The following is a 24,539-nucleotide window of genomic DNA, read 5'->3' on the forward strand; positions in this document are numbered from 1 at the left end:
GGAAATTGTATGGGTAAAAATATCTGCTTGCTTGATTCCACATGCAGCTCTTCTTTTCAGGGAATGGAAATGTTTCATTGCGGAGGCCTCTAACCGCATACAGTCAGAACCTGATCATGTGGGGCTAGACTGTGGAGCTGTAATACGTGTTGGTAAGCACTTTCTCAGCAAGTACAATGACCTAAGTAAATGCCCACCAACACGAATAAGGTCTTCACAGTTCCACCTGCCTGTTAATATACTTACAGGTTGAATGCTGGACTGAGCTTCATTATACACACAAGTTTACAAGCAGAAACAGCTAAATAGATGAAAATGGGATAAGCATGCAATTCTGAATACAGGTTATTGCCAGGGATAAGTTAGCTTACACAAAATGTACATTCACTCAGTATGTTTGTGAGGTTCATCCCATGCTTGCAGGGATGAACATGCCCAAAATACAACAGTTTTTCCTAAATTAGTGCCTTTCAACATAGGAAACAGCATGGGTAATACAACATATATCCCTATGGATTTCAACATTTAATTGGTGAGCCCATTTCTAGAATGTTTTATCGTGTTTCTGAAATGGGGCAGGGAAAACAAATTAAAGACTCCATTAAGATACGGTGTACACAAACATGAAATGTTGACTGAAACTATTGGATATCAATTGTGATTGGAAAAAAAATTACTGGGAACTAGGACAGGAATCACTTTAGCTATCTGCTAGTTCAGTAATTCAAGATGTTTTACAATAATGAATTCTCTGAGTGAAGTATTGCCAATCCAGATGAACTAGCAGCTATGGTCTCAGAATGATGCTAGATGGAAGAGCCTAGTTTCATAGGTGCCTGACGGAGCTGCTTTGGATGTCAGTGCCTCTAAATCATTCAACAGTTAGACACAGCGTGTGTCTGGGAGGCTATGAACTTGCATGGCTCTTACTAGCAGAATGGCTAGAGGATAAGCACCTCTCCTTCAATGTTCAGGTTAGGTCTGATCTGTCTGTAGTCCTATAGGAAAGTATCTTCCAAGAAAATGAGAGTGCAAGGATGCCACCATACATAGAAACTCCATTACTGAAGTAATGTGGTTCTATGCTAGGGATTTTTTATAGTTCTTCTTTTGTCAGTGTTGCCCCTATATTAGTTTGGTTTGATTATAAGCATTGCTCCCCGAGGGAAAAACTCTTGCTGACTGTTTCTGTGTTGTATTTTCTGCTGAGTCGTTCTGTCACCCTAGGAAAGGCTGGAACACCCCTTGCCCTCCAAGACACATTCAAGTAGGAATATGGGGCACACTCTGTTTAATGTACTTTCTCCACCACCTTTGCTTCTCTTTCAATCTTTTCTCTGCGTTGGTTTTTCACTCCGCCTGCACTCAGATGGGTATTGCCCCAATTGTTTTTCCTGCTAGTTTAGCTATTGTTTTTCTTATTTCGGGATCTCTCCTTATGCTGAACCCAACCTCAGTAGCACTTTTAATCAAGGAAAAATGATTTCGTTCACATCTATACTCCTTTCTGGTTTAGGGCCAGTAATAGATATAGAATCCTTCCTCAAAAGTAGTTTTTATGTAATCAACTACAGTGGTTTAATGAAAGGGTTCAAATACTTTTAGGCATTTTCCTGTTACAATGAATAATAATGCACTTTCTCCAAGGGTATTGTTTGATTTTGGCTAACCTGTAACACCAAGAAAATTGTGTGGTTGCTACCTTCAATGTTAAGACCATTCAGCATCTTCCCAAGAAAAGACCCAGCTGATGAAATCTTGGTGCTGTTTTTGTTAGAATACCAACTGTTATTTAAAATATTGTTTTGACCTCTTTTGTTCTCCAGCTCTGTCCAGAGCTTTTACAGTGACACTGAAGTAAGTCCAGGATGTGATTTTGTCAGGTTGTCGTCCCTGCACTGAGGTCTGTAGGGGTAGCTTTTCTGTGGCAGTAACTGAGCACATACACTGCCACTGGAACTCATTGCTTTCTTTTGCAAAACTTCTGTGTTCTTGGAGAAATTTTATGGATCACTAGCCAGTCAGTTTTCACTCTGACCAGGTGTGTATGTGTGAAACCAGGAGGGGAATAATATCCTACAAAATTCAAAGGTTTCAGTACAGCAATTGTCCTAGTCCACTTTGGGACTCCTTTATGTATGGTGAAGTAGTATTTTAGCATAATAAGATGAAGGTCAAATTCTTCAGGTGAATTAACTTTTAGAAGCACTCATTTTCTCACTATCCATGATTGCAGAGATAATACAACAAGGATGCTAGCACAGACTGTTTCAGCATTTACCCTTTCCCAGCACATGGTGCTTGATAATAGCATCCTGTTGATCTTTGTCCTCCGTATTAAGCGCTGTGAAAGGCTGTTAGGAAACAGTTGTGGTGCTGGGGACTGATGAAGCCATAGGATGCTGCTGTATCTTCATTTCAACCAGAGTTTTTATGAAAGTATTAAAGGGTTATTTCTTATCTCTGACTAAATCCAAGGTTTCATTCCCCAGCACCATCAAACTAACACCTTTCTTTAGTATAATGCATACATGCCTTTACAAATATTTTTAAAACAGTCATCCATCATGTGTTGTAACAGACAACTAACCATTAAGAAGCAGACTTCCTTGCTTATTCTCCAAGGGTGGAATTCAATTATGCAGAGGAACAAAACAACGTTTATGCACCATCCAAGTCCCTCATAGTCCTGTTTGTGCTGACTCTTTACACACGGGTAAACTCTACCACAAAGAAACAATTTCTGGGTGATGTCTGAGTGCCACAATCAATTAAATTTTGTCTGTAGGACCCCTGTCAGTATTGTGTGTGGAAGATGGAAGAGATGCCAAGTGGAGTTTTATGCCCAGTGGGCCTGGCTCGTGCCCAGCTGAAGTCAGTGGAACTTTTGCCACTCCTTCCAAAATCAACAGGATGGCTCCTCCACTCACTCCCTATTTCTCTTGCTACACCACAGTTTTCTGATATTTTCAGGCACTCATGCTCATCAGCTTGGAATCCACACAAGGTTGGGTTTCATAACAAAAGGCGGCCCTGATTCTTTTAAAATTGAGTAGACAGAAGAGAGCAAGGTGAGTCACTTTTTTTTTCCTTGCTAATCTTGATGGGATGCTGCAGGTTTGCCAAAGATTACTTGAGTTTTCCCTGGCTAAGGTGTGAGTGAAGACTGCAGCAGTTTGAATCGAACTGGGGTGTTGTTTTCTTAGGTTTTCTTCTTAATTCACTGGAGACGACAAAATGCACGTGCAATACTATCCTAGTGCCACTCCTTCAGCTGTTTGCATTTTAGCAGTGAGTGTCACCTACTTAAAAATACTTTGTATTATCCTCGGTAAACGATCTCTCTTAGTCCAAAGCAATCTGTTGTTCCAAAAGGGTTCCCGTCTCCTTGTAGAGAGCTTACAGCACCTTGCAGGCCTGACACAGAGCCTTTGAAGTAAATGGAAAGTCTCTTAATGACCTCAAGGGTTTAGATAGTGAGCCCTGTGGACTGCACAAGACAGGTAACACCATCAAAAGCACCTAATAACTACTGACAGACAGTGGGTCTTAGTCTCCAAATCACTTGGATGACCCTGAAAATATTTATCCCAGGGCTGGCTATACATTCTCAGCCGTACAGAGCACATGAATGATACTCAATGAATAAAAATTCTTCTAAGTACAAAAATCTCTCTGTTCAGGAAAATGATAATTTTATGCTTTGCTCTTTCTTTTTTGTCAAACTCTTTGTAAGTATCCCTTTGGCTATAGTATTTGCTTAAAGTACGAATATGTACTGTGTGTCAAAATAAAATATTTATTGAATACATTTACTTTGTGTCTTTTGAGTTATGAGTGGATTCTGAAACACTTCTTTGCTGCACCTGTTGGGCCTATTTTACATTCTCTCTTGGCTGGAGACAATGAAATCTCGATGCCCCACGGTTCTGCAAAAAGAAATGGTTGAAGAGAATTTGAGTTAAAATTTAGCACAAACATTCACTGTTGCTGGCACTCAGGGATGAAACACAGGACCGCTTAAATCCTCAGGGTGGGGATAGTTGTCTCTACCAGAGCCAGTCCTGAGTCGTAGGTGGGCTGAAACTAAATGGTCCTGCAGACTGATGGGTGCAACTTGTCCAAGGATGCTTGAGGTGAAGTATGGCTTTCCTGATGTCCCCAAAGGGGGCAAAGCTCAGGGCTTGTTTTCTTTTCTTCTCTCTTTCTGACAGCAATCAAAGGAGGAGAAGTGTGAGCCAGCAGAGGAGTGAGTCTCTCACACCACAGTCTGTGTCACCCAGACGCTAAGATGGGTTTTGTAGTTGACGTTGAATTACTGAAGGAACGTACCACTACGACCTCTGAGAAGAAAAGGGAGTGCACCTTTCCCAACCTCCAGGGAGTCTGCATGGTAGCTAAGAAATTGAAAAAAATTCTGGCACTAGCAGAAGTGCAAAAAAACAGCCTCGGGTCCAGAGAGGTGGTCCTTCCTGTCGGAGAAACTGACTCCGGAGCAAGCTCCTGTTCAGATACTGACAACAGCAGATACTCGTATTGGGTTTACCTGGTGGAAAGTGATCTGGTTGATGACAGCTCATCAGGAAATAGGAGGGCACCTTCTCAGAACCTCATTGTTCATGCAGGCACCACCAAGGTGGAGGTGGGCATTGGCAGCTCAGGCCTTAGCTTTGTGTGAGACTCCCCCTTGAGACACCAGGCACTGCAGCTACTGCCTTCTTCTGTGGTTTCTTCACAAGGTGTCCTGCAGCCCTCACTCCACTTCTTTTCCCGAGTATCTGTTAGAAGAGACAGCCTTGAGGCATCTTAAGCCTCTTGCAAGAGGTAAAGGACAAACAAAGCCATTGTTAACCAGTTATGTGCTTTAATTCGGAGACAAAAGCAAAACTTTGGGCACGTTTTTCAAGGAGAATCTATGAATGACTAACTGGGCCTATGCACAGCTCATAACCAAAGGGTTTGTGAATGGGGAGATTAAGTTCTATTGTAGCTGTTGCTTTGTTAAGTGATCGGGTCCTTGGAATATGTACGCAATAGATTATGAGGCCTAGAACAAGTGAAATTAGGTGGGGATTCAGTTTAGGCTAGATCTCCTTAGGCTTCTCCTGTAAGTGGTGAAGAGACATACAGGCTGCCCTTGGACTTAGACTCACTCTGGATTTCTTTTGGTGGTTGCTCAGCTCCCCTCGCTGTCTATAAACAGAATCTGAGGAGATTGTCTTTTGGCGGAGGTACTTAGGTGCCTGAAGTTAGGTCGTGTCACAATTCCACTTAGCTTTCCTGTATGAAGATTTAGAAGAACAGAGAACCTAAAGAATGCTGATTTCTTATCCACCGGATTTAAATTAAGCATCCAGGGATCTCTGCCTCAAATAATCAAGTTTGTACAGTTCAAACACATTCTTCAACCTGAACAAAAGACCCAATTCAACAACTATTTTATTTCTTCACCCCATTACAATCATTCCAACCATCAATATGATGCCATTATTTTTAATCAAACACAGGAAACCAATTATTTTTACTGATTAACTCCTTACCTCCAGTGGGATATTGACTGCTAGAGAATGGCAATAAAGGTCCGTCAAACCAAAGAGACCGAATGATGACTGGTCCTTCAAATTATAACTCTAATTTCTTAAAAAGCAATGAAATAGCAACCCCTTCTTCTATCTTTGTGTCTCGTATCATACAGAAAGAGGTCCTGACACGCCTTGAAAGCAACTCGGAAGCTTCCACATGAGGTGTGCATAAAGATCTGCAGCTGACACATGAAAAGTCTTTAAAAACAATTCTGCAACCGTGGTTAGATTCACTGGGCTCGAATAAGGTAGTCTTTAATTATACCTCCCCTGAAAAGCTATGCACATGCAGAATGTTTCCAGAGTTTGGCTACACCTTGAGAGCTGTTTGTGAAGACAACCCTTGCACATGTTGTAAATGGGATTTAGCCAAGTTACAGGGATGAGCTTATGGAGTTGTCTATATGATCAGAACCAGAGACCCTGATTTTGAGAAGATTTCACATATGTGCTTACTTTGCAGGCAGAGACCTATCCTACTGAAATAAATACACCTCTGTGAAAAGTTAAGCATGTCTATCAGCTTTTGCAAGGTGGGTCTGAGCTTGTGAAAATGTACTGGGAAATCTGTGTAGTACCTCCTCAGTTTACTTCAATAAGAAAGCGTGTTAAAAAGGCTATCTGTATTGCTCTAGAATTGCACGGTTAGCTGTATTAAAAATAACATTTTCTTGCAAAAAATTTCTGGTTGTTTTAGCAGATTTTGTACTTTGACAGAAAATGTATTGATCTGATCCTGGGAAAGCGACTGTAGTGCTCAACAGAACAGTTCCTGCCATATAATTTTGACGTTCATAAGGTTGTGTAATATTTCATATGAAAAGCCTCTGTCAACTTCCACTGACTGTTGAATCTTAAAATGATTCATCTACACAAATGCATTTTTCAGGAAAGCTTCTGAAGCAGGAGTCTGACCTCCTTGCAAAAATACAATTTAATTGAACATATGTTGATTTTTTAAGTATGTACATATCTATATATGTTTCTTTTCTCTTTTCTGATTTATTTTTGTGACTCATATGGAAATCCAGCATTTAAAAATATATGAAAAAAGAAATTAATTAGAAGTGATACATTTTGAAGCATAAACTTGCAAATGCATGTATTTCTGTTTTGTAACTTTTGATGTTTACATCAAAACAAAAGTTTACAAACTAAGGAAGTAATGAAAGTTAACATGTAAAATAGTTAGAATTGTCAACATTTCTCAGTTCTGAACTAAGCAAACTTTACATTTCCAGTAATCTCAGTCCAAGTTTGTACCTTCAGATTTTCATCTCAGTATATCTGAATGTTGTTGCCAGTCAGATTTCCCATATATCAATGGACAATCTGATTTCTATTCCTGCCTTTTACAATTTCTCTTGCTTTTAATTTCATGGGAAGAACCATCCATCATAAACTAGGAGGGGAGATAGTGGCTCCACTGACAGCAAATCAAGCCTTTCTAGTTAGTCCACTGAAGTTAGGGGTTTCAATCTCAAGACATAATTACAGGTAAGGATGGACATGTTGAGGTTGGTGGTTAGCCATTGGCTTCAAAGGGAACCTATTTCATCCTCAAATGTTTGATTTCAGTAATGTTCTAAAATAATTGTGTGACTCGATGTATACAAAAACACACACAGACACACACACAGAGGTTCCTCTACTCATGTTTTAATATGGGAGAAAACATGATAGGCTCAAAGCGGAAGTGCTTGAAGGCATTTTTTTCTTTTTTTAAATACAGAAATAACTTGCAATGAAATTTTCTCTTTTTTTCTCTCACCTAGATGGAAAAGACTTCTTTTTCATGAAAAAAAGAGGAGTTTTATCAGCTTGTCTCTGATTGTGTTGTCAGGACCACTGCCTCACTCATGTGTGATGTTATGTTTTCACATAAACCTTTGATAGGAACTAAACATGGAAACTTTAACTCATTTCTTAGCCCTACAGCAGTCAGTATTTTACACACCTAGGACCAAATTTCATGGTAAGTCTTACAAAGATCAGTGTGTTGCATAAGGCCACAATTTCTCCAGCATAAATATATTACTATTTAAGAATCTCCCAGCCTTTAAGCTAAGCTTACAATTTTGTGACCTGTTGCACGTTCACATGTTGCAGTATTCAGCTTTGAAAGCTGAGCAGACTGGAGGTGAGTGTGATCCAAACGTGCCAATCCAAGTAAGACCAATTTGGAAAATTGTATCTAAAAAAAAATCAGAATCATAGAATAACCCAGGTTGGAAGAGACCTCAAAAATGTAAGTATTTTTTTATATCTGCTCTCAAAGAACAAAAGAAGGCCCGACACAAGTCTTGCACATCACTAAAACCTCTTGACATGATTAAATTGGATTTAAAGTGGTGTAGAGGCCTTGAAATGGTCTGATTGACTTCACCTTTGCTGACAGTGGGGATTGAGCTGTGGATCTTCAAAGTGAAACGCTATAAACCTCTGCAAACCATGAAGACCTGAGAATCTTAACAGACATTTTCCATGAAATGGCTGTGCATGGAGACAAGAAAAACACCCTGATACCAATCAAAGCTTTATTGATGTACAGTCAGTATAATGCTTCTGCAGTAGCTGGATGAAACCAAACCCACCACATTGATATGGATTCTAAGTGATAATCAGATGGAGAAAAGAAACGTGTCCCAATACTGGCTGAGCCCTTCACTGTATAATTTTCATTGCCATTTAGAGCCCCTGATAAAGAATTTCAATTCACAGATACAAAACCCTTTCAAGAGAGCGATGCTAGAAATTAGAGACCTCAGAAGCACTGACCTAAATAAAAGCTACTCCTTCCCTAAATGTAACTTTTGAGGTTTCTTTCTGATTTAAGGGATATTTGCCCCTCTCCCCATTCTAATTAGTGCCAAGGAAAAGTGCTGAGCTGCCCAAGAGGAAGGCTGTAGCTTTTTGCTGAGTCCAGTTGTTCCCCTCAAACAGCAGTCTTTGGGTATCTCCTCGTACTGTTAAGTAGTTGTATGTTGTCTCCATAGAGCTATTGGGTCATTGATGCTGTTTTACTGTTTTCTTTTATTTTCAATTGCTAAATCATTTAGAAGAAGAAATGATGTAATACTATCCTAAGATGACTACTCCAAGTTAGCAATTGCTGTAGTTGCCATAGGGATACTGAATGAATGCAGATGAGGTGGGAGATATCCAGAAGGCTCTATGAGCACGAGTTTCTCTTCAGCAGCCCAGTTTGACCAAAAGAAGGGAGATTTCTGCACCTCCGTAATGCCAGGCCACAGCTGCTGCGTGGCCTACGCTGAAATGGCCGTCTGGCTGCCTACGCGCTGCTTCGACTGGAGACGCGGGCACCTCGCTCACCATTGAAAGTGGAACTTGGGCTTTTAGGTGATTTTGAAAATCTTACCACAAGTTCCCTAGGAGCAATACTTAGAAACAGCCACTTGCCGCAAAGACAAAAATACCACTAATACTGCACGCGTAATAAATCCACCAAGGAAAACTGTGGACGCTGCATACAGATGAGACCAAATGGTGTATTGGGGGACCTGTAGAGTCCAATTAAAATCAACTAATATTTGGAGAAGAGTAGCTCCTCCGCAGAGGAAGGAGCTATTGTATAGGTGTTCAACACTATGACAGAGGCAATCTTTCCGTGGACTGATAAGTGACCTGTCTCTCAGGAATACTTTGGTTCTAGTATTATTTAACTTACTGATGACATGGGGTGAAAGTCATCAAGCGCATAGAGAATGATGATAATTTTTAATTCATCTGTGTATTTGCAACTGTTCCAAACAGAACTAATTCTAGGCTCTATTAATTATAGATATAACCTGTAAATGGAATGACATAATTGCTTTAATGTCCTCAGAAAACACTAACGAACTTAAATGATAACTTGGCAACGCGCACCAGCACTCTCAAACTCTACCTTTGGAGAATCATTTACTCACAACCTACTCATGGAAAGAGATGGATCTTGTAGCCTAAAGGTCCTCAGATTTGTGCTTTCCATTGGGAGCTACAGAGAAAGACCAATGACATGACAGCAAGAATCAACTCTGCCCTCAGCTACTTATTTGCAGTAGTACACAAGGACTGAATTTAGCACTAAATTCTTTGGCTAAAAATACACCAATAAGTACAGATTCAGACTGTACTTTTTTAGACACGGACACAGCTCTTAATTATTATGGCAGGGCTAGAGCCTCAGCTATTGTGGATCGATGTATTTCAATTGTCTTCAGAGAAATCATAGAGATTTACTCCAAGTCACTTAGAATATCAACTCAGGTTTTCAGCCCCAAAAATGCAAATTTGTGCTGGAAATAAAACCATGCTGGCTTGGAGTAGGCTGCAAATCTAATGCTCTTTTTGGGCAAGGTGCTATGATCTCGGGCACTGTGTATTGGATGTATTAACAGTGTACAATACTCTTGAAAGGATTGACTCTAGAAGGTATACCAAAGTTTGAGCCAGGCTAATTAATTTGAAATAGTGAGAGGTATGAATGGGATTTTATGAGAACAGATATAAACATTCCCCAACTAACTGAAATGAATTAGTAGCCAAGGAGGAATTAGAAGTCACATGGTTCACTAATAAATAAATACACCAAATCTAACTTACCTTGCTCAAGAATGGACTAGATGGTTCAGTAGATTCTCTATTCCACTCCTAAAAATACTGTCTGTCCTTCCTATTTACATGGCCTTTAAGCTTAAAGCTCTGCAGCTTCTTCTAAAACGTCCTCTCCCCTCCTCATTTTTAGGGTTATTATAGTATTATTAACACTATGCATTAGTACCTTTCAAAGTTGTCTGATGGAGGTTAATTAAACCCTTTTAAACCACTCAAGACTTAATTGAAATAAACAAACATTATCATATCCATCTTCCAGCTGAAGGAGATGAATCACAGAAAAGTTAAGTTGCTTCTGAAGTCATAAAACAAGTCAGTAGGCAAATCAGGGGTAGAAGTAAGCAGCCCTGGACCTCTAGACTCCTACTGTAATGATTGCATTAGCCTGACTTCCTAGAACCAGTAAGTCTGAATGAGATAATTTTATTCAAAAGAGTTCTCAATTATGTTCACATTTAGGCTTGATTCCAGTATTACTGTAACCAGTGGAAAAACAGCAGCAGAAGATTTTGGTGCTGATATATCCTTTTCAGTGAAAGGAAAGACAACTGTGAGAAAGTGTGGGTGAAATAATTTTCCTAACGGGGTATTTTTTTAATGTTAGCAGGTGTCAGTATTATAAACTTCCAAGAAAGGCCAGGTGCTGTGTGCTGGCATGATCTCACCTTCCTTTGTAAATGAGCATTTAATATGTCTCTAATTTCCTCGGTCAGGCACACCTCCCTCCGCCTACTCTCCTGGACTATTCAGCCTTACCACATCCACAGACGGTGATGATTGTGGGATCGCAGGGGTAATACCTAGGGCAGAAGGGTCACTTGGCCAGCCACTGTCATTGCTCTGGACCCTCCCCTGCTTTCCAGTACTTGATAACAGAGCGTCCAGAAGACGGGAGGGAAGAGAGCATGGAGGAGGACTGCTGTTAGGCATGGGCGGTGGTGCAGCTCATGCCTGGGGGCTGCTGTAGGGGGGAAGGCCCCCGAGAACTGGTGGTTGTGGCAAGTGGGTCCTACGACCGGGAAGCAGGGTGTGCGGAAGCAGGATTTATGCGGAGTACCTGGCCTCGAACCCACCCTTGGGGGCTTCACAATATAGCGAAATAACATGGGCAGCAGCTTTCTGAGAGGTGCTGAACATACCTTCCATCACCCTGAGGAGCAAAACCATACCCGGGCAGGTCTACCAGGCCTTCCTCCTGCTCCCTCCCTGAGGCAATAGGATAACCATCTGTATACCACTCTGATATGTCAGCACTAAACACCCAGCTTGTACATGACACGCTTTATCTAGCATTCTGTACACAGCCTATTGACACATGACAGCGGTTGCAAGACCTCAGCGATTTTCCTGATTTCTCCTGTTTATTCCTGATTTCCACTGGCACAAGAGAAATGGATCATTGCTAGGCAGCTTTTCACAGAGTAACTGGACCAAGAGTGGGAGGAGAAAGAGCTCACATTTAATTTCTGCTTGAAAAATATCAGTGATGAAAAGGCCTTGTGCTAAACTTCTGCGATGGTAGACTTTCACCCTGCTGGGAGTAGTTTAGACCAGACAATTGAATAACCCTTTCTATTAAGAGCAAATTTAAAATATCTTAATCAATGCCATCATACGCACAAAAATTTAAGTGTAGCTGTAAACCTCATTAGCACATGACAGCATGCTCCATTTCACATGCAATTACCTGGATAGACCATGTAATTGTGACACATCATTACTCCTGCACTTTATGAATGAAGTTGCGTGTCTGCAGCTCAAGATGATGTAGCTCTTTCATGTCAACCGAAGTCCTCTGGTGCATTTTCCACCATACACACCTTCTTTTTTTTAAAAGCAAGGGCTAGGAGTCGAAACAAGTCCACTAAAAGCACAAGGAAAAATATTAAACATGGTGTTTTAGGCAACAAATTTTGCTTTAGGACATTAAGACCAATTGATGGAATTTATTGGCAGAAGCTTGTTTAGAACCTGTAAACTATTATAAATGTAACCTGTTATTGCTGGTAACTATTAAACCTCTTAATATGCTCTGGGTTCTCTCTGAGGGCATAAAAGAGACAAACAAATAGGAAATTCCCAGGCAGGAAATAAAGCCAGGCCATGTTCTCAGCTGTATCTAAATCTACTCAGTGCAGCACATAGCAGGAATGACACTGATGTGGGTTATAACTCCCAAATACTCTGTGATAATCTGTTTCAGCCTCCGCATAGGTTTAGCCATATAGACCTTATCGTAGTTTACACTACAGAAAAGCAAGACTACCTCTAGAGGCCAGCTGTGTTAACTCTGGCTGCTGGACTCCTGCCTAAATTGTATAAGCAGAGAACAGATATCACCCTTAAAGACAAAAGGCCTGATACGCCACTGCCTTGTATCTTACTTTGCTCTTTAATTGTATTTGTTCAAACAGAAGCGGATATAAAATGCCACAGGTCTGATTGCATCGGTCTGCAGTACCATGCACAGAGTGGGAGGAGAGACTTAACGACTGACCGCTGCTTGATTGTCATTCAAAAAATAAAAAAAACAACTCAAAGAGAACTATATTAAAAATATATTTCATATGACCTCACTCTAAACATTTTCTTTTGGGTTTGAGAGCTTCTTTTAACCATTTTATTGTTTCTTCAACAAAAAGCAGCTTTAAACCAAAAGCAGTTTGGAGAAAAGAATTTAGTTGAAATAAAACTTACCAAAAAGAAATGCAGTCATTCAGTAATGCAGTGAAACAAAGTCCAACTCACACCATGTTTTTCTCGTCCCAAAAGCAAGGTATGTGCCAAAACAAATTTTGGTGATTAATATGCTCCCCCGTAGTGCCAGGTTAGCTTTATTTTTAGTAAGTAACATAGCCCTTGTGTTCCTACAAAACAAGGCCCATTGCAGTGAGTACAATCTCAGACCCAAACATGGGAAAAAGGTAAGCTAAATGGTAAGGTAAGCCACATAACGAGCAATAATCGCAACCACCAACACGGCCTTTACAAAATTAGGCAGTTTTAATGGGTCTGCTTTCCCTGGGAAGTGTGCGTAGCCCTGTTGTTCTCCGTGTGAGTATCTTCTAAGTCTGGCAAGTAGCTACACCTTGCTCTCGGTCTGGGGTGAGGGTGTTTGGACAAGATTAAGAGAGAAAATGTGCAAAGGAAATGCCCAGAGATAGAAATTGTAGTACATTGTCTATATAGCGTGACACTTAATGTCAGTCTAGAAATCTTAACGTTTGGCTTTGGATTAGCCATGTGCTCTTGGTAGCCCATTAAAGAAAAATGAAGTAAGGTGAACTACCATCATGAGTTTTCTCTTGGGTGCTAAATCAGAGCAGAGTCAACTGAAAATAAAGCTTCCTTTATTCAGAGGGCATTGCGGGGTCTTACCCCCAGTGCTGGCCAGCGCATCCTCAAAACTGTTTGCAGGAAATTTGTAGCGACCTAAAAATCTAAGACAAACTATTTGGCCATTTTTCTGTGAACATCTATTTGCACTTAAACTTCAGAATTCCTGAGCAATTTTGCTCTAATTTAGATTACAATTTCCTTTTTTCTTTTAATTGCTAAGGCTGATATTTGTTCATGTAGGTATAAAAGTATACAGTATCGCACTGGATAAAGTTTACAATGAAATCTCCCATCACGAAATCTGGCAAAGAAATAATATCTATTTCGTACAGTAATTGAAGTTTGTAGATCTCAAAGCCCTTGAGGAAAGGAGTTGTAATCATCAACACTGTCAATCACTGCTGATGGGGAACCTCAGGAGATAAAGGAATTTGGTGAAGGTCGCCTGGCACTCCACGACCAGAGCTGCACCCTGCTCCCCTTGGAGCTATGGCAGCACTCCAGCCCATGGGTCAGACTGCCACTTTAACAGGTCGATTTGTTTTTTTGCTTCAGGTAGTTTGGAGCCAAGAGTGCAGCATTCGCTCAGAGTGCGTGCACGTTGCCCCTCTGTGCCGTCTTTTCCTCTCCTCCCACATTTAATATAGCTGAGCTAATTTTTTTTACAAGGATTTGCTGGAAGCAGTGATAGCTAATGGGAAAGTACTCCGAAGGCTGTAATAAACAAAAGCCATCATTTGGGTTTAACTGATGTATTCATCACCTTGCTTTGTGTAAAAATCCTCGTGTCCAGCTCTCTTCTATCACACGCAAACAGCTCATACCATCTCTTTCAAAAATGTATCACTTTACTGGATAGATTCCCTTCCCTCACCTTCCTCCTGGAATGTTGCTCCAGAGCCTCTCTGATGCAGGAGGTAGAAACTGTCTGTCGTCAACTTATTCATAGCTAGTTTTGGACCATCTGTTTCCATGCCAGCATTGTCCTTGAGGTTAAACAGGCTCCTGTTTTATGTATCTCTGAGTGTATACCCCCCACAAACCTACATTTGCTATACGAAGTAGGAGAAGCTGTATAATACATTAATCTAATGAACACAGGGAAAAAAGAACTTCCTTCTACTTGCCTTACGTCTAGCTAAATGCTATTTAGATGGTTTAAGGAAGTTATAAACTATGTAGTGACTCTTGGCAAAATCTAAATGAGTTCAAGTTTGTTTCACAGTTATAAAAAATTCTCCTGGCTAGGCCTGTTTGAATATTTTTCTGGTAAAATACTTTTATCAGAGACATGACCTTTTTTTTTGAAAAAACAGGCATTCGTTGAGAGAATATCCCGCCTTTTAATGTTTTGTTGTGAAAATACATTTTGAAACCACCTTTTGTTTAAAAAAATACCAAGTAGGGAGCAATTGTTACGGAATTTTGAACGACACCCTCCCTTTCACCCAGTAACATTCTCTCCCTGGGAAATTCTGTTTGTGCAGAAAATGTCAAGTTCCTTTGAGTTCCTTCTGGTTTGTCATGAATAGTCCTTGAAATCCTGAACACTTTCATGGACAAGAAATTGTGTTCCCTCACAGTTCTGCTCCTGATTCTCTCCTTTACCATAGATCAAGTGTAGATCTATGGTAGTGAGTGAGACTACAGCTCTGCTTGGACATAGGTTTTAGCTTGTGCTAATTATTTAAAATTTGCTAAGAGGCTTTAATCTATGATTAATATTGGCAGTGTTAACAATGCTTATTATTATTCCTGCGAGTAGGAGTGGTGATGGGGGGAAAAGCCCATGAAGTGACTTCACAGCAGAACTTCAGACAAGACTGAGGACAACGCGCAGAAAATTTGATAAGAAGAAAAGATAAGAAGATAGAAAAACACCAAATGTGGGACCTTGCAGTCTTAGTCTTCCATAACAGTTTACAAGCTGCCCTGGCAGCTCTGTCGTGCTGTGCACAGACTACGTAGACATCCATGGGAGACGGCAAAAGGGAGATGTTGCAGGAGTTTGGAATTACCATGGTGGTCATCCTGCTCTCTGATTATGATTTTCTCCAGCTGAATCAGTGTCCTTCCTCCACCACCATGACACAAGCATGGATCCATCATCCCTGTCTGCCCTGGGCTGCACTGTGTGTGTCCTTGTAGTGGTTAAATGCCAGAGTTTGCTTTATTGCTGTTTGATGGAGGGCTTTTGCAGCTAACTTGGAGATCCTGCTGCCTTGAGAGATGCTCCAGATTCATTCTGAGGGCACTGTCCAGATATTTCCCTCTCCCTTTTCTCTGGATGACCTAAGAGCCCGTGGAGCTCTCTGCTACAGCATGTGTTACAAATTCAGTACCTCTGAGACATAGTATTTTCTCTGAGAAATTCTCTGTTGGAGGTATTTGATCTCTGTCTATGCCTTTGGTGGATTTCTGGCTCTCACTGTCATGTGTTGAGATGGAGATAACTTTTGCATTGGGCATCTGTAGTTTTGCCTTGGAAATCTGTAGACTTTTTCTGATCAAATCCTATTTAAGCAGACGAATATATCTCCCTTATTTCTTATTCCTCTGGACATTTCCTTGGCATTACAATGCCGATGATTTGATTTACTTCTTGTATTCCTTCTGCCTTCTAATAGCATGCCTGAGTCGCAAGGGAAGGAGTCTCCAATCTGTTCTTTGAAAGAACTGGCTATTCATCTGATGGTTTTGTTGAGCTCTCCCCCCATCTTTCTTTGCAGACTTTTTGGGCTCCATCACTAGTGCAGTTTAGATACTGTAAAACACAAGCATTGAACTACAGAGTGTTTATGCCCACGACTATATGAACTCTGCTCCAACAAACTGTTATGAGGCTACGGATAGAGAGAAAATTTTGCTACATTTGGATGTGCCTCATCCTAATGAGAAGTTCAGAATTCAGGAAACGGTGAACCATAAGAAAACGTGGATAGCCCTGCCCTCTTGTTCTCAAGAGGCTAGGCCTTATTAAAGGAATTATTAAAGAACAATTGTATGTTAGAACAGAAAACCAACACTCCAGCATAAATTCCTTACACCTAATATACCAATCCAAGCCAGCCACTCTCTGACTAATCCAACATCAGATCCTTGCTGGAAGATGAAGATTTGCTTTTGCTCTTTCTTTCCAATTCCATGTTTATTATCAGCAGCATTGCTAAGAGGAAGAATGAAAAAGGAAAAAAGGAAAAGTGCATGTAAGAAGCAATTTCACAAAAAAACCCAGCAAAAGATACAGTCGCTTTCCTTTAAACAGTGAAGAATATTTGGGGATGAATACCAAAGAAAGCCAAATTCCACAGAATTAATGCCTTCACCAAACAGTAAACGTTATGTTTCTGGAAAGCTAAGCTGCTGTTAGGACAAAGCTACCAATCAAAGGTAGGATCCACCTAGCATTATATAGATATCTGTGATGTAGGCATCTCAACTGCAGATACCCACAGCTGAACAAGTCATTCCAGGCTTCCTTTGAGTCCATGGAAGGAAAAATAGGCACATCTAGGCTGTGATTCATTCCATCTAAAGTAGATCTAAAATAGGTCATATGAATCACGTCCTATAAGTGCCTGATTCCCTCCACTGACTGTAAAGAAAAACAAGCCTAGATGTAGGTATCTATACCTTGTAGGCCCCTGAAGAGCCACGAAATGGATGTCAGTTCAGACTGACGCTCTGTTCTGATACAAGGAGTTTCAGAGAGAAAGTCTGGGGGCAAGAAAAGCAATCAAATATAGGCAAGAGAGATGTTAGGACAGGTAACTGAAGACATTAACAGGCTGGTCAGAAATTAGTCAGAAAAAACCCGTAAATTGCAAGGCATTAGAGCCTGTACCATCTGACTGTGCAAAATGCATGTAATGGACATACTAAAAAGACAGAAGAGCAGTGTTTGTAAAAGATAACAAAACAGGCATCTCCCTGATTTAATCCATCTCCATACATTCCTTCATACCTGAAGCCATACTTTCACCTTGTTATTCGTGGTTTTGGCAAGAATTAACTCAAGTCCGAATTTGATCTTTTGGATCAAATTTTTTCAGCTCCACTGAATCCACATGGTGTTTTCAGCTGATCCAATGCCAGTTAAACCACCCCAGATCTAGATGGATGTAAAATGTCCCGATGTCAGTGGAGGTACAGTTTTGCCCCATGTAAATCCCCCATGGCCAGTTTTTGCCTGGTCACTGGTTCTCTTGTCATTTATTCTCCAGACATGGTTCTGCTTCTCTGAGGGTGACGACACCACAGAGCTGCCTCCGTACGGGAGACCAGAGTGAAGCTCTTGATGTGTGTGTTACATGACCATAGACTTCACCGCTGAATTTGGCCCAGAGTCTGCAAAAGAACCGGGCTGTTTGTTAGGGAACTGTCCCACAATTTATTGTCTCATAGTAAATAAACTTAGCAGGATTTTGAAAATATTAACGCAAACTACTGAGTTGCTTTTTAAATGCCTTCAGACAATCTGCACAGATGTCATATAACATACACGTACAGGGAAGCTTGACTTTGGCTTAAGAGACTTAACTCATTTTTCCCCAAGAAGTAAATGTACTCACAATAGATTTTCTTTCAGAAAATAATTAACTCAGTCCTAACTTGTGTTTCTGTTTGGACTGATGGCTGTGTTTACTATGTGTTCTTTTCTACAAAACCACTTGAGGAATTTCACATTTCCAGGACAGCTGCTTTTTTTTTATTGAGACCCATTTGCTCAGAGTACTCTTTTCTTCATGATTTATCTACTGTTTTAGATCATTTATTTTTATTGACAGTGAGACTAGTCCATTTGATTGACTTTCTCAAACATTAACTGCTATAACTTTTGTTTAGACTGCCAAGGTTTCCTCATTTACACATGAAATCATCCCATTCACCTCTCTAGGAAAAGGCAAGTCAGACCTGGTGTTTCTTTCTCTCAAGGAAAGAAAGAGGAGAAATGGTAGCACCACCTCATTTTTCTGATTTACAGCTGCCACTATTGAGGCGTTGGGGAAGATGGGCAAGGGCAGCCACCCTCCATGTTATCTTCCCAAAGCTTCTTACAAAAAATGGTGCTGTATCCTTTAACCAAAAATTATTTCTTACTGGTCCTTTCTCTGACTCACCATCAAACTGTAGAAGAACACTGTCAAACTTTCTGCATCTTCTAGAGCATTTGTGAATCAAAGATTTCCAATGGGTAAGATGGAAAAGCCAGGCTTAATGAGGACTTGGGATAAGCAGGCAGTGACAACAGCCGGATGGCTGCTTGTGATTGCGGTGGATGGGGTTTGGCACCCACAGTGGCTCTCTGTTCTCTGTTTCTCAGCCTCAAATCTCTAGTTGGAAGCCAGAAAATCGTGTCTGACTCTTCAGGGAAGGAGGAAGAATATCTTTAGAAAACAGGTTAGGTTTATCAGCTGTCGATAACAGTGATTTTTTTGATATTTTTCAACACCCTAGTTCATGAAGCCACCACGAGTTCTTATTAGGCACAGACCAATCGACACAGGACAATTAATTAAGAGTATCAGAAAGTTCACCTCATCTCGTTCGATGACCACTCTGATCACCTCATATAGCCTTCTCCAGGGAAAAGGCTGTAAATAATTAAAAGTGAACGAAACAGTTGAGTTACAAGGTTTTACCACTAGGAATTAGATTGCTATTTTTCAAGGATGCATTTTTCTCTAGTTAAAAGTTCCTGGAAATAATAATTGGTTTTGTGTTGCTCAAAGACTTCTGTCAAGAGAATTATTTCTTGCAGATAAGGCATCAATTATTCAATGACTTCTGCCCTTTTTAAATCAGCAAGTGATAAGCACTATTAAGTGTTGAATCAGAGGGAGCCTTAAAGATATGCACCTGTGCCTGACCCAAACTGGGAAAATAAAAAATAATCCCAAGAAAAGAATGTACACCATTAGAAATAAGATCAGGATTTTACTCTCTGTTTCATGTCTCTGTAACCTTGACTAATAATCACTTTGAGGGACGAGATCTACAGTGTTATCTCTTCTTGTGTTTTCTATACTTTTTTTCTACTCTCCATCTGAGAAGGATGCACTGGAAATGCAGGGCTATAATGTAATAATGTAAATTAATATAGCTCCACTGAAATCAACAGAGCTACAATGCTCTAAAACTTCTAAGGATCTTTTCCTACATCTTATTTATATATTTTTAGAATGAACATAATATCTTAGTTCATATTGAAGTGCAGAGTTCATCACAGCAGTAATCTCTAAGACACAGGCCTGCCTATCCTTTATGAGAAAGGAATGACATTTCTTCGTGCTGTGATGATAAAAATCTACTATTCCTGGGAAGATGACTTGCTGGAACCTGGATAAATTGAGCATATCCCACTGTATGCTAGGAGTTGAAGAGATGTGATTGCTGACCTAACCAGTGAAAGAGGTCTCTGATGTTAACGCAGTTAAGCTAGCAAGACTATGTTGGTGTCACTCAGGGGTAGATAGTGTTGGTTTTTTTATGTGCAGACAGAAAAAACCACGAGTTTGTTACTATTACTGTGGCCATGCAAATGCATGGATCCAGCATGGGGTACCAATAAATTGCCACAGTATATATTGTAAAAAATGTAATAATTGCTAGTAGGCAGAGTTCAGCCCTGTCACAAGATTTAATCCAGTCCACTGCTTGCTCCTTGTTTATCCCGAAGCCTCTCAAATGTGGAGAGGGAGCAAATAACGTGCCCAGCTCAGAGATTTGGTATCTCTCAGCATGCTTCCTGCGAACCTCTATCTCAGGGACCTCACACTGTCTGACTGCACTAACAATATGCGTATATGTCAAGTGACCAAAACAGAGGTGTCCCCTTATTCATGTGGTTGACTGTGGAGGTATGTCAAGTTGTTTGATGGGGCTGTATGACATAACCCTTGGGTGCTGGGAAAGCACAGGATCAGGAACACAAGACAGAAATTTCTGCTCATTTGATGAGGAGGCAGGTGTGGCCTGTTGTGGTCAAAAGGTTGGACAATGTTGGTGCAAAGAAGTGGTTCTCAGGCGATGGCCTGCAGGCAGCATTGTGCCCTAAAGCTGGGGCTAAGGGCAAAGTATAAATTGCCTGCAGCACATCACCTACTCAGCAGCTTTGCCTATGGCTCAGCCAAGTCACGGGGCTCTGGCTTAACCAGTAAATATTCAGCCTCTTTTTAAAAGGCTGTGAACACAATTTATTCAATTATCAATTTTCAAATAAATATTTATTTATTTTTAGACTCCTGAGTGCACTTTCTCTTTTATTGATGTTACTTCACACTACTAAATGCCTGAAATATTTCCAGTTGTATTATGCAGCGGAACATTTCTTTGTTGTTTCTGTTTGAGTTTTATGGTCTGGATAACATTTAGTCACAGTAAATGCCTGCCATTTCTATTCATTATTTACTGTTTGTATTACAACAGGAGGGTACTGGAACTGGACAGCTAATACATCAGATGACTTTGCCAAAAGTGGAGTATGAAGCCTTGCTCCAGATGATTGTTGAGGACTTCTCCAAGTCAACGCCGCCAGGAGCGAAGTTGGGATCCCTGCGGGCACGGTGCACGCGCTGCCGTGGATAGAGCCGCACTGCAGAGCAGGAAGGTGAAAGCCCCAGCACGGGGTGACTGCCGGCCTGCTGCCATGTGGCGTGATCCAGCAGACACAAGCTCACCTGTACGATCCCAAGGGAGACGAAGAGTGGGTCTAAAACAACTTAGGGCTTTCTAGCTAAACCATACCTTGAGAAACATGGAGTCAGAAACGTTGCTTTGCCCTGGAGGACAATCCTGAGGGACAGCCATGGAGAAGGGGCCTGGAGAAGGCAGTCCAGGTGAAACGGTTTGCCTGGCATGAACCTTTAATTGCCGTTAAAAGTGGGAATAAAAAGTAGCTCCCCGTGCTCCCAGCTCAGCACCGTGACTACTCAAGGACATTCTGCTCAGCTTTCCAAAATGGCTGGTCTCACCCCGCCATCCCCCACCCCCCAATGAAGTAGCAAACCACCTACGATCTTTTTTCTGTCCTAGTTTCTTTTTTAAAAAAATCACAACACCGCCAACCATTTTGCACGGCAGTCTCGGGCGTCTTTCACTATGCTGGTCCATCCAGCCTGTTATTTAAGTTCCCCCTGAAAAAAACCCCACCACTTTCTTCCACAGTGCCCACACAAAGTGAGTCAATGTTCTTTTCCATTCATCTCAGAGAGACCAGGACTGCATCCAACATGTTTTCTTAAAAAAAGAAAAAAAGGAAAAAGGAAGAAGCATGGGTAAAACCACCAGGACATTCATACAAATCAGCTGAACAGTTACACGACTGTGTTTCTACAACCCTTAATCTTCCTCATTCACACCCTCCCTACTATCAAACATACCATATGGGCCTAGCTGGTTAATTATTAACTTACTTTGTGCATAAGAGAATATTAAAAAAAAAACCCACCATAGTAGCAACTTTTTTTCCCATGTGATCATGCTTTTCTTCCTGAGATGGATTACCCAGTCAGAGATTTTGGGTAAGAAGGTGCTCCTTCCCCCCTATAGAAATCTAAGCGCTGGGTGGTGGCTCCATTTCTGCGAAGTTTTGGCTCTTCAGTTGTCATAGTGCAGGCTTCGTGGACTCAGAGAGCAACATAAGTGCTTAATTTCTTTGATAGCGGTCTTGCTTGTTTCTGTGTTGTACCCTTGTTATCTGTAAGGCTTGTTTCACTTGGCCGTGGTACCCCTCAGTGTCCAGTGCAAGGAACAGTGCGGTCCCCTGCCATAGCCACTGGTGTTCAGTGCCATCACTGGTTTGGGGCAAGGCCTGATGGGTGAGGAGTGACAAATCACCGGCAGGTTCAAAAGGTAGTATTGGATATGCTTAAGAGGTTTTCTGCATTTTTCCCTGGATTTCACCCGGAATTAGCACGGAGAGCTTTATTTCCTATCGCTGAGGTCAGTGATGACAGGTTAACTTGCCAAGACAGTGAGGCTGCTTTGGATTTTGTCCAGTGCTGGGATGCTCAGTTAATAGCCAGTCAACCAGTTACAGGCTGAGCGAATATATCAGGCCTTCAGCCTCCTTCTAGCAGCAGCTTGGGAGCGCACGGTGTTGACTTTGGGTACGGTGAACTGCTTTGCTGCTGGCGGTATCTCAGCAGTAGGGTAACAAGGGTAGAGCAGAAGGACTTCTGCTGCTGCTGGAAAAGCCCCATTGCTGCCTCAGATAAAAAAGTTGGGCATTGCTTCTCTGGTGTTTCAATGGGTAGGCTTGAGTAGTATCCTTATATATGAAAAAGGATTCTCCACATACAGCTTCACCATGCTTTTGTAATGATACAAGTGTGGGGTCCAAGTACTACCTTAGAATGTAAATTTTAGTGTGGTGGTACTGGTAACTGACAAGGTGTGACAGGAAAGACAAGGGTTGATCGATACAGTTCTTTCCTTTTCCTCTAAGGAACCAGCTTTAAATACCATTAAGCCAAGTTAAGGGTCCATACTTTATAGAGCTTCTTTAATTTAATCACAACAATTATTGGGATAGCATAACTGAGCAAATGATACAGAAAAGGCTTGCACACGTATCACCTGCAGCCCCTTTTCCTAAACTATAAATTAATAGTAATAAAAAGGAACAGACTTTTTTTCCCCTAGGTCAAGCCTATCAAAAAGCTTGAGTGACCCGTGGTCCTGCGTGCCATCTTTTTCTCTTGTCAGGAGATGCACAGGGGTCAGGAGGCGAACGAACAAGGCATTTCTGGATGCATGTCAGTGAGTTTCAGACCTCAGCCGGACTTTAACAGCCCTTGTGCATCCTCACGGGGTTTCCGCAAGGCAGCAGCAGCATATTATTCCCATTTTACAGCTCAGACGTCACGATGCTAAGCAGCTACGCTCTTTGCGCCTGTTCCTTTGGGAAAGCAGAAGAAAAAGCAAGCCTTGCACCCCCATCTTTGAAGCATGGGAGGACTGAGGGGGGAGCTTCTGCGGGTGATGCTTCGTGGCTGGTGGTGGGATGCCGGCCGGGGGGAGCGGCTCTGCGGGGCGTGCTCCCCCTTCAGCAGCTCCGTGGGGCAGGAGCATCGCGTGGGGAGAGGCCTTAAACAGCGCTTCTCCAGCTCCAGATGCGGGGACGGCGTCTGTGCCGTGCTGGTCACGGCCAAGCAGCTTGCAGGGCCCCGCTTGGCATGCTGCAGCTCTCTTATCCCCTCAGCACAAAGCTGCTGGCTGGTCAGCATTTCTGAAAAAAGGCAAAAATACCCAACAAGCTATTTATTTTAAGTGCACAAACAGAATTCTGGGAGCCCAACTTGTTTTATAAAAGACATTCAGATAAAAAAGAATGGTAATTTAAACGTGGAGACATCAAAGCAGGATGTTTCCCATCAAGATTTTTCAGAAACCTTATATTCAGTTAAATTCTGAAAACCCAGACACCAAGCTCGGTAGAAAGCCCCTGCGAAGGTAGTGCGTCCAGTTTCTGTGTAATTATGGTTGGTAATAAATTTTTCGCTTCCCTGAAATCAAAGTAAATTGTAGAACTGATTTCAGTGCGATCAGGATTTCATTTATAGTCTGTAAGGCAGCATCCTTGGTTTTGACAGACTTAACTTTCCTGGTATTCCAAAAACACTGTCATTCTTGAGGGTTTTCACAATTCAGAATAATATAATGAATATTGCATTCCAGAATCAAAAGCGAAGTTTTAAGCTGAAAAAAATCTGATGTTCTTAAAACAAATACACTCGCCACTTGCCTCTGTCTTAAGTCACAATTATGAAATACATGTGAACCATTCTAGGTCTTCCGCTGTCAGCAATTGGAGCAACTGTATCTGAGCATGCTTAAAGTTATACCAGAGTACAAGACATGCACATGAAAACAGAATCAGGGCCACTGAATGCAAAAATGTTATGCTAACTGTTCATTTCTGAAGTAAGGAGAGCAGACTGATGGATTTTCGGAGACAACATGTGCGTGCTAAAGGAATTGATGTGCCACTGCTCTGTA

The sequence above is a fragment of the Gavia stellata genome, chromosome 1, assembly GCF_030936135.1.
Source record: "Gavia stellata isolate bGavSte3 chromosome 1, bGavSte3.hap2, whole genome shotgun sequence".
In the NCBI taxonomy this organism is placed as follows: Eukaryota; Metazoa; Chordata; class Aves; order Gaviiformes; family Gaviidae; genus Gavia; species Gavia stellata.